The sequence below is a fragment of the Amblyraja radiata genome, unplaced genomic scaffold (assembly GCF_010909765.2).
Source record: "Amblyraja radiata isolate CabotCenter1 unplaced genomic scaffold, sAmbRad1.1.pri S96, whole genome shotgun sequence".
Classification (NCBI taxonomy): Eukaryota; Metazoa; Chordata; class Chondrichthyes; order Rajiformes; family Rajidae; genus Amblyraja; species Amblyraja radiata.
Window position 1 is genome coordinate 85,670 of NW_022630178.1, and position 10,214 is coordinate 95,883.

The window sequence follows — 10,214 nt, forward strand, 5'->3', positions numbered from 1 at the left end:
AATGAATGACGGGGACACCCAGTGGACGGTATGTGAACTGCAAGTAAGCGCGGCCTCACAAACGTCTTGTTAACTGTTATATAACGTCCCATCATCTGCACTCAATGTAGTAACTAGCGAAAGACATTGTGCCAAGATCTGCATTACAATCTTAACGACCCGCGACTCCAAATTCAGAGATATATGACGTAAACTCCTCGATCTCCCCGCTCTACAGTACTCCGCAGGGTCGAACAGATAATTGAGCATGACTTACCAAAATAATCACAAATATACAAATATCTATCTATATTACTAAAACTCTGTTCTTGACCGGTTTTGGCGATCTGTGCTGCGATTTCCGAGAGAACGTCGCCACCTACGGCCGTCATTTTTGGCCACCTTGCTCAGAACCCCCATGTGTGGCGAGGATTTTTTCCGTCGATTAAAAATGACAGAGATATTAATGTTTTTACTAAATTCCCCATTCTCTCTGCTGCCCCCGCTGTCGGCAGGGGGTGAGGGACTATAAAGACAGTGTGCCTCAATCAGTGTCTGCAAGCTGGAGGAAGGCAGAGGGTCACGTTTCTCTGAGCTGTGAATAACACTTAACACGTCTACTCAAATGTAAGTGCCCTTGGTGGTTCTAAAATGCTTGCAGAATGTGTCTATTGGTTCTAAAGCTTGCAAAATGTGCCTCTATTGGTTATAAAGCTGGCAAAAAAATGTCTATTGGTTCTAAAGCTTGCAAAAAAAATGTCCATTGGTTCTAAAGCTTGCAGAAAATGTCCATTGGTTCTAAAGCTTGCAGAAACACGTCCATTGGTTCTAAAGCTTGCAAAAAAATGTCCATTGGTTCTAAAGCTTGCAAAAAAAACGTCCATTGGTTCTAAAGCTTGCAAAAAAATGTCCACTGGTTCAAAAGCTTGTAAAAAAATGTCCATTGGTTCTAAAGCTTGCAATAAAATGTCCATTGGTTCTAAAGCTTGCACAAAATGTCCATTGGTTCTAAAGCTTGCAAAAACATGTCTATTGGTTCAAAAGCTTGCAAAAAGTGTCTCTATTGGTTCTAAAGCTTGCAAAAAAGTATCTATTGGTTCTAAAGGTTGCATAAAAATGTCTCTATTTGTTCTAAAGCTTGCAAAAAAGTCTCTATTGGTTCTAAATCTTGCAAAAAATGTCTCTATTGGTTCTAAAGCTTGCAAAATATGTCTCTATTGGTTCTAATGCTTGCAAAAATATGTCTATTGGTTCTTAGCTTGCAAAAATATGTCTATTGGTTCTAAAGCTTGCAAAAATATGTCTATTGGTTCTAAAGCTTGCAAAAAATGTCTATTGGTTCTAAGCTTGCAAAAAATGTCTATTGGTTCTAAAGCTTGTAAAAATGTCTATCGGTTCTAAATCTTGCAACGAAATGATTATTGGTTCTAAAGCTTGCAAAAAAATGACTACTGGTTAAAAAGCTTGCAAAAAATGTCTATTGGTTCTAAAATGCTTGCAAAAAATGTCTATTGGTTCCAAAGCTTGCAACAAAAAGTCTATTGGTTCTAAAATGGTTCATACTAGCGCTCCAGAAAGCCCCCCCCCCTCCCCTCCCTCCCTCTCCCCCTCCCGGTTGGCTTGGCTTGGGTGTGTCTTAAAATTGAAAGACACTATTTACTGCAAATGGTGGCATGAAGTTGAAAGGCGCTACTTACTGCAAATGGTGGCTTGAGAGCTTTGGCTTGAAGTTGAAAGGCACGATTACTGCAAATGGTGGCTTGGTTGCTTTGGCTTGCAGGTGAAAGACACTACTTACTGCAAATGGTGGCTTGGTTGCTTTGGCTTGCAGGTGAAAGACACTACTTACTGCAAATGGTGGCTTGGGTGTGGCTTGAAGTTGAAAGGCACTACTTACTGCAAATGGGGGGGGGGGGCGTGGGTGCATTGGCTTGAAGTTGAAAGGCACTATTACTGCAAATGGTTTGGTTTCATTGGCTTGAATGCTTGGTTTCTTTGGCTTGAAGTTGAAAGGCACTACTTACCGCAAATGGTGGCTTGGTTGTTTTGGCTTGAAGCTGAAAGGCACTACTTACTGCAAATGGTGGCTTGGGTGTGGCTTGAAGTTGAAAGACACCACTTACTGTAAATGGTGGCATGAAGTTGAAATGCACTACTTACTGCAAATGGTGGATTGGTTGCTTTGGCTTGAAATTGAAAGGCACTACTTCCTGCAAATGGGGGGCGTGGGTGTGGCTTGAAGTTGAAAGGCATTACTGCAAATGGTGGCATGAAGTTGAAAGGCACTGCAAATGGTGGCTTGGGAGCTTTGGTTTGAAGTTGAAAGGCACTATTACTGCAAATGGTGGCATGAAGTTGAAAGACAGTACTTACTGCAAATAGTGGCTTGGGTGCAATGGCTTGAAGTTGAAAGGCGTTACTTACAGCAAATGATGGCATGAAGTTGAAAGGCACTACTTACTGCAAATGATGGCATGAAGTTGAAAGACACTACTTACTGCAAATGGTGGCTTGGGTGCTTTGGCTTGCAGTTGAAAGACAGTACGTACTGCAAATGGTGGCTTGGGTGCAATGGCTTGAAGTTGAAAGGCGTTACTTACTGCAAATGGTGGCATGAAGTTGAAAGGCACTACTTTCTGCAAATTATGGCTTGGATGTGGCTTGGGTGTGGCTTGAAGTTGAAAGACACCACTGACTGCAAATGGTGGCATGAAGTTGAAAGGCACTACTTACTGCAAATGGTGGCTTGGGTGTGGCTTGGGTGTGGCTTGAAGTTGAAAGACACCACTTACTGCAAATGTTGGCTTGGGAGCTTTGACTTGAAGTTGAAAGGCACTACTTCCTGCAAATGATGTCTTGGGTGTGTCTTGAAGTTGAAAGGCACTATTTACTGCAAATGGTGGCATGAAGTTGAAAGGCACTACTTACTGCAAATGGTGGCTTGGGAGCTTTGGTTTGAAGTTGAAAGGCATTATTACTGCAAATGGTGGCATGAGTTGAAAGACACTACTTACTGCAAATGGTGGCTTGGGTGCTTTGGCTTGCAGTTGAAAGACAGTACTTACTGCAAATGGTGGCTTGGATGCAATGGCTTGATGTTGAAAGGCGTTACTTACTGCAAATGGTGGCATGAAGTTGAAAGGCACTACTTACTGCAAATGGTGGTATAAAGTTGAAATACACTACTTACTGCAAATGGTGGCTTGGGTACTTTGGCTTGCAGTTGAAAGACAGTACTTACTGCAAATGGTGGCTTGTGTGCAATGGCTTGAAGTTGAAAGGCGTTACTTACTGCAAATGGTGGCATGAAGTTGAAAGGCACTACTTACTGCAAATGATGGCTTGGGTGTGACTTGGTTGTGGCTTGAAGTTGAAAGACACCACTGACTGCAAATGTTGGCTTGGGAGCTTTGACTTGAAGTTGAAAGGCACTACTTCCTGCAAATGATGTATTGGGTGTGTCTTGAAGTTGAAAGGCACTACTTACTGCAAATGGGGGGCGGAGGTGCATTGGCTTGAAGTTGAAAGGCATTACTTACTGCAAATGGTGGCATGAAGTTGAAAGGCACTACTTACTGCAAATGGTGGCTTGGGTGCTTTAGCTTGAAGTTGAAAGCACTACTTACTGCAAATGGTGGCTTGGTAGCATTGGCTCGAAGTTGAAAGGCACTATTACTGCAAATGGTGGCTTGGTTGTTTTGGCTTGAAGTTGAAAGGCACTACTTACTGCAAATGGTAGCTTGGGTGAGGCTTGGGTGTGGCTTGAAGTTGAAAGACACCACTTACTGCAAACGGTGGCTTGGGAGCTTTGAAGTCGAAAGGCACTATTACTGCAAATGGTGGCTTGGTTGCTTTGGCTTGAAGATGAAAGGCACTAGTTACTGCAAATGGTAGCTTGGGTGTGGTTTGAAGTTGAAATACACCATATAACCATATTATATAACCATATAACAATTACAGCACGGCAACAGGCCATCTCGACCCTTCTAGTCCGTGCCGAACACGTATTCTCCCCTAGTCCCATATACCTGCGCTCAGACCATAACCCTCCATTCCTTTCCCGTCCATATAACTATCCAATTTATTTTTAAATGATAAAAACGAACCTGCCTCCACCACCTTCACTGGAAGCTCATTCCACACAGCCACCACTCTCTGAGTAAAGAAGTTCCCCCTCATGTTACCCCTAAACATCTGTCCCTTAATTCTCAAGTCATGTCCCCTTGTTTGGATCTTCCCTACTCTCAGTGGGAAAAGCTTATCCACGTCAACTCTGTCTATCCCTCTCATCATTTTAAAGACCTCTATCAAGTCCCCCGTTAACCTTCTGCGCTCCAAAGAATAAAGCCCTAACTTGTTCAACCTTTCTCTGTAACTTAGTTGCTGAAACCCATGCAACATTTTAGTAAATCTCATCTGTACTCGCTCTATTTTGTTGACATCCTTCCTATAATTAGGCGACCAAAATTGTACCGCATACTCCAGAATTGGCCTCACCAATGCCTTGTACAATTTTAACATTACATCCCAACTTCTATACTCAATGCTCTGATTTATAAAGGCCAGCACACCAAAAGCTTTCTTTACCACCCTATCTACATGAGATTCCACTTTCACGGAACTGTGCACAGTTATTCCCAGATCCCTCTGTTCACCTGTTCACCACTTACAGCAAATGGTGGCTTGGGTGTGGCTTCAAGTTGAAAGGCACTTCTTACTGCAGATGGTGGCTTGGGTGCAGTGGCTTGAAGTTAAAATGCATTACTTACTGCAAATGGGTGCGTGGGTGCATTGGCTTGAAGTTGAAAGGCACCACTTACTGCAAATGGTGGCTTGGGAGCTTTGAAGTTGAAAGGCACTACTTACTGCAAATGGTGGCTTGGGTGCTTTGGCTTGAAGTTGAAAGGCACAACTGTAAATGCACTTATTTCCTGTTTGCATTGTATATAGATTTTAGATAAAACGCTACCACTTACGGCTGTGATTTTTGGCCATCTTACTCAGTCCCCCTCCGCTGAGCAGATGCAGATAATTCTTCCCATCAATGAAAAATAAAAGTGTTATTAGTTTTTTTTTAAATGTCGATGATCTCTCTTCTGTCAATCACTCCATGAAAGCCATACCTTTTCCGGTGGGAGGGGGGGGGTATAAAACCAGGAAATGTGGGTGTGGTTCAGGCTATGCAAGATGGAGGAGGGAGAGGTCACGACTCGCTGTCTTTAGTGGCTTTGCACCCTACTTCAAATGGTATGAAACTGCACTTGAATTTGGTGGCCTTATAACCTGCTTGAAATAGAATTCCAAGGATTAGCCGTGAGTCAATTACCAGCCCACCAGCCGTGAGTGATTGAGTTGCCAGCACAAGAGGCTTGATTGACTGAGACGCCAACCCAAGAATCAATTTGGCGCACAATTTTCATACTAGCCCTCTTGAAACCAGTCCCTTCAGCCCATAACACCCATACTATCGCTCCAGAAAGCCCCCCCCCCCCCCCCCGCTCAACTGGACACCAATATTAAAATTGGTGGAGAGGTGGAATATTGCGTTGGATGACCAGCCCTCCTGTGTGATGCTGGGGCCCAACGGCCATTTACGGCCGTAATTTTGGCAATCTCGCTCAGAACCCCCTCCGCCGGATTGGACCGGAGGATTTTTCCCATCTATGAAAAGTCAGAGAGATATTAATAATTTTATTAAATCGCCATTCTCTCTGTTGGCGTCATGGGGAGGGACGATAAAACCCGAAAGTGTCGTGCCTCACTCAGTCTCTGCTATTTCCAATATATATTAATGATTTGGACGAGGGAATGGAATGCAAAATCTCCAAGTTTGCGGATGGCACCAAGTTGTGGGACAGTGTTAGTTGTGAAGAGGATGCTAGGAGACTGCACGGTGACTTGGATAGGTTTGGTGAGTGGGAAAATGCATGGCAGATGCAGTATAATAGGAACATTTAATGAGAACTTAACAGTTTGAAACTTTATGATCTTTATTTTATGAGGAATTACGTTGAGGGCGTGAACAGCCCGCCAGCCCGCGTGCGCGTCAATCTTGAAATGCGAAATCACAGATAACAGTTGTTGAACTGAATATAGTAAGATTAGAGAAACTAGAATACCAGCTGACCTTTATGATAGAGGGTTGGGAGTGGAGGGCACGTAATCCATCAACATAGAAACATAGAAAATAGATGCAGGAGTAGGCAATTCGCCCCTTCGAGCCTGCACCGCCGTTCAATATGATCATGGCTGATCATCCAACTCAGTATCCTGTACCTGCCTTCTCTCCACACCCCCTGATCCCTTTAGCCACAAGGGCCACATCTAAATGACTCTTAAATATAGCCAATGAACTGGCTTCAACTACAGTACATTATGCGGCAGAGAGTTCCAGAGATTCACACTCTCTGTGTGAAAAATGGTTTTTCTCCTCTCGGTCCTTAAGGATTTCCCCTTTATTCTTAAACTGTGACCCCTTGTGCTGGACTTCCCCAACATCTGGAACAATCTTCCTGCATCTAGCTTGTCCAACCTCTTAAGAATTTTGTACCTTTCTATAAGATCCCCCTGAATCTCCCAAATTCTAGCGAGTACAAGCCGAGTCTATCCAGTCTTTCTTCATATGAAAGCCCTGACATCCCACGAATCAGTCTGGTGAACTTTATCTGTCATCCCTCTATGGCAAGAATGTCTTTCCTCAGATTTGGAGACAAAAACTTCACGCAATACTTCAGGTGTGGTCTCACCAAGACCCTGTACAACTGCAGTAGAACCTCCTTGCTCCTATACTCAAATCCTTTTGCTATGAATGCTAACATACCATTCGCTTTCTTCACTGCCTGCTGCACCAGCATGCCTACTTTCAATGACTTGTGCGCCATGACACCCAGGTCTCGTTGCATCTTCCCTTTTCCTAATCGGCCACCATTTAGATAATAGTCTTCTTTCCTGTCTTTGCCACCAAAGTGGATAACCTCACATGTTTCCACATTCTACTGCATCTGCCATGCACTTGCCCACTCATCCAGCCTACCCAAGTCACCTTGCAGCCTCCTAGCATCCTCCTCACAGCTAACACTGCCCTCCAGCCTCGTGTCATCCGCAAACTTGGAGATGCATTCAATTCCCTCGTCCAAATCATTAATATATATTGTAAATAGCTGGGGTCCCAGCACTGAGCCTTGAGGTATCCCACTAGTCACTGCCTGCCATTCTGAAAAGGACCCGTTTACTCCTACTCTTTGCTTCCTGTTTGCCAAACAGTTCTCTAGCCACATCAATACTGAACACCTTTCAAACTTCAAACTGGTAGGTGCTCGTTAAATGTTCCTATTATATTGCATACTGAACACCCAATACCGTGTGCTTTAAGTTTGTATACTACTCTCTTATGTGGGATCTTGTCGAAAGCCTTCTGAAATTCCAGATATAACACATCCACTGGTTCTCCGTTATCCACTCTACTAGGTACATCCTCGAAAAAATATATAAGATGTGTCAGACATGATTTACCTTTCGTAAATCAATGCTGACTTTGTCCAATGATTTCACCATAGAAACATAGAAACATAGAAAATATGTGCAGGACAAGGCCATTCGGCCCTTCGAGCCTGCACCGCCATTCAATATGATCATGGCTGATCAACCCACTCAGTATCCTGTACCTGCCTTCTCCCCTGATCCCTTTAACCACAAGGGCCACATCTAACTCCCTCTTAAATATAGCCAATGAACTGGCCTCAACTAACTTCTGTGGCAGAGAATTCCAGAGATGCTCTACTCCCTGTTTGAAAAGTAGCACCACTTTTCAAATGTGCTGCTATCGCATCTTTAATAACAGTTTCCCCACTACCGATTTTAGAATAAATGGTCTGTAATTCCCCGTTTTCTCTCTCCCTCCCTTTTTAAAAAGTGGGGTTACATAGCTACCCTCCAATCTTCAGGAACTACTCCAGAATCTAAAGAGGTTTGAAAAATTATCACTAATGCATCCACTACTTATTGGGCCACGTCCTTAAGTACTCTGGGATGCAGCCTATCTGGCCCTGGGGATTTATCGGCCTTTATCCATTCAATTTACCTAACATTACTTCCCGGCTAACGTGGATTTCACTCAGTTCCTCCATCTCATTTGTCCCGCGGTCCCCTGCTATTTCCGGCAGATTATTTATGTCTTCCTTAGTGAAGACGGAACCAAAGTAGTTATTCAATTGGTCTGCCATGTCCTTGTTCCCCATGATCAATTCACCTGTTTCTGACTGCAAGGGACCTACATTTGTTTTAACTAATCTCAATCTCTTCACATATATATAAAAACCGTTTGCAGTCTCTTTTTATGTTCCCTGCCAGTTTTCTTTCAGTATCTATTTTCCCTTTCCTAATTAAGCTCTTTTTCCTCCTCTGCTGAACACTGAATTTCTCCCAGTTCTCTTGTAGGCTTCTTTTGCTGGCTAAATTTGTACGCTTCGTTTTTGTTTTGATACTATCCCTGATTCCCTTGTTATCAACGTAACTCCTCATAACATAACGATCAAATGTCAAACTGGTAAGCTCCTTTAATCTTACTATTTTACTTAGGAGTCACGTGAGTGACTACGTGAAGATTTCAAAGCTCTGTGATTTAATGCCGTGGAAACGAGTCCATGCGTCACACACTGCATCAGTTGACCAATGATGAGTGAACAATAATAATGCATGCAGACATGACATAGATATTGACATGTCGGCGCTTGTAATGAACAGATAATGATAATAGTAACCTCGCTCAACTGGGAGGAAACTATGGAACAGAACCTAACTTAGAGTTGGCAAATAGCCCCGATCTGGCAATGGGTTAGTTCCAAAATGTTTGGAAAGATCGTTTGTTTGACCATCCTGCAGCCGCGAACGTCCATAACCCTGCTGCTGAGGTTGTTCCAGCCCTGGTGGAGAGAGACTTGAAAATGTCAGTGTTCACTCCTGTATACGCCAGAACTCGTTTTAACCACCTGGAGATGGTCTGTAGTGATACCTTCTTATGGGGCGTTATGTAACTAACAAACATTGCTGGTTCAGATTATCTAAGGCTCTTAGTGACCTTAACATTCTGGTGTAGATGTGTGACCACACACAACCGAAGTTCCATGGGATATGTCAACAAATCTAGATTGAGACCTGATGCCCATGGTCTACTCTGCTTGACTAAGTCAAAACATAAAGTGTTATTTTGCCTGTAGATATAATCATCCTGTCCAGTCACAGCTATGCAATGACTGGACCCGTTGCGCTGAACACAGCGCCATGAGCATAACCGCTTTGCAAGTGAATTTGACCAAGGACAGGGATGTAGCTGAAACCCATCGACGATGCGACATAGCACAATGTTAACATCCCATATTTCTGCGTAGCAGGGCCTGGGAGGTTTCGAGTTGAAGATACCCTTCGTAATCTAGATATCAGAGGGTGAGACCCGACAAAGTGGTTTCTGCTCCCCGCAGCCAATATGATGAGAAGTCACTTTTGGCAGAGTAAATGGCACTTTAACTTAATGAAAACCCGATATAAAACTGGGGTCAAAACCCGATACAAAACTGAACTTCAAGACGTCAGTCATCCGTGCCGAATTATCTATATTACTAAAAGTTTGATCTTGACCGCTTTTGGCTCACTGTGCTACGATTTCCGAGAAAACGCCGCCACCTACGGCCATCATTTTTGGCCACCTCGCTCAGAACCCCGCTTTCCGCCTTCCGGGACCGGAGGATTTTTCCCATCGATGAAAAATCTGAGAGATATTAATGTTTTTTTCCAATGCCATTCTATCTGCTGCCCCTGCTGGTGGGAGGGAGAGGGACTATAAAACCAGGACGTGGTGTGCCTCACTCAGACTCTACAACATGAAAGAACCAAGAGGATCACGTCTCTTTGAGCTCTGAATAACACTGAACACATGTCCACTCAACTGTGAGTGCCCTTTATGTGGTTTGAAAATGAAAATATGGTTGTTTGAAGTAAAAATGCACTGCGAATGAAGTAAAAATGCACTGGAAATTAAGTAAATATGGTTGGTATGAAGTAAAAATGCACTGCTAATGAAGTAAAATGCACTGCTAATGAAGTAAAAATGCACTGCCAATGAAGTAAACATGCACTGCTAGTGGTTGTTAGTGTTTAAAAAATGTTGAAAATCTCTCTCCTGTCAATCATACCATGAAGGCCACGTCTTTTCCGGTGGAAGGGGGAGGGATTATGAAACC

General features: G+C 43.4%; 1 long non-coding RNA gene across 1 annotated transcript; it reads left to right on the forward strand.

Annotated features, from left to right (window-relative positions):
• The first annotated feature begins 444 nt into the window (after positions 1-444).
• On the forward strand, positions 445-9,913 carry LOC116969660. Its single transcript, XR_004410885.1, has 3 exons — positions 445-497; positions 9,437-9,438; positions 9,807-9,913. It is a non-coding gene; the product is annotated as an uncharacterized LOC116969660 (long non-coding RNA).
• Positions 9,914-10,214: the final 301 nt, after the last annotated feature.